General features: G+C 44.6%; 1 non-coding gene across 1 annotated transcript; it reads right to left on the bottom strand.

Annotated features, from left to right (window-relative positions):
* Positions 1-402: 402 nt before the first annotated feature.
* Positions 403-477, bottom strand: Trnaw-cca. The gene has a single exon. It is a non-coding gene; the product is annotated as a tRNA-Trp (tRNA).
* Between the last annotated feature and the right edge of the window lie 761 nt (positions 478-1,238).

Here is a 1,238-nt window from a genome sequence, read left to right as displayed (position 1 = left end):
CCCCCTCCTCCTCCTCCTCACCCGGCCACCCAGTTTGCTTTCGAAGTTCCTAACGTGACCATCAGCATGGAAGTTATTACAACGAACAAGGGCAGGCCTCTTGCTGATTACAAAGGTTACGCGTATCTTAAACAGAGGGAATCTAAAGAGGGTGTTGTTACATGGATGTGTTTACCCCGAAAAGCGGATCATATGCAAGGGAAAGCTGCTTTCGAGGAACGCAGAAGTGTTGAGCGTATTAGAACATCTCTGTGGACCACCTGACGATGCAGCTCTGAAAGTGAGAAAGCAAGTGGAAAGAGCGATGAGAAGGTCTCGAGAAGGAACTACACAGTTATCGGAGATGTACGCGGATGAAATGGGAAATCTACATAATAAAACTTCCTGGCAGATTAAAACTGTGTGCCCGACCGAGACTCGAACTCGGGACCTTTGCCTTTGGCGGGCAAGTGCTCTACCAACTGAGCTACCGAAGCACGACTCACGCCCGGTACTCACAGCTTTACTTCTGCCAGTACCTCGTCTCCTACCTTCCAAACTTTACAGAAGCTCTCCTGCGAACCTTGCAGAACTAGCACTCCTGAAAGAAAGGATATTGCGGAGACATGGCTTAGCCATAATAAAGTTTACGACTTTGTTACAGTGATGCCTATTTCAGAATCTATGAAAAGAACCATGCGTCGTCGATGGAGTCAAGAGCGGGGGAACCAACAAGAGCCTAAGAACTCTTAGGGAATTGATCTTCATGAATATCTATTAAAAATAGGAGATGGCACTAGTTTTCTTCTGGAAGGCGATAGGTTAGATGTGAGAATAATTATTTTTAGTGGAAGCAAAGAAAGTTTAAAAACATGTTCCCATTTTTTTATGGATGGAACATTTAAGAGATGCAGCAAGCAGTTTGAACAGATCTACACCATACACGTAGACTTAGGAGGCCATATTAAAGAAACAAACATTCTTCCTACTGTGTTTGCACTGCTTCCTAATAAGAAGAAAGACACGTACGTTCGTCCGTTTCGTCTGATAAAACAGGCAGTTTCTGAGTGGTGTCCTAAACAAGTAAAGGTGGACTTTGAGGCAGCTCCGATATCGGCCATTCGTCAAGTTTCTCCCACAACTGAAATATAAAGAAGAGTTTATGGAGAAGAAATCGAGTTCTCGGTCTAACTGAGGAGTACCGCTAGAACGACGGTTTACGACTTCAAGTCAGTATGTGTGCAGCGCTGGCATTTGTA

The sequence above is a fragment of the Schistocerca piceifrons genome, chromosome 11, assembly GCF_021461385.2.
Source record: "Schistocerca piceifrons isolate TAMUIC-IGC-003096 chromosome 11, iqSchPice1.1, whole genome shotgun sequence".
NCBI lineage: Eukaryota > Metazoa > Arthropoda > Insecta > Orthoptera > Acrididae > Schistocerca > Schistocerca piceifrons.
Note: the sequence above shows the minus strand (reverse complement) of the source record. Positions and strands in the feature narration are given on the sequence as shown.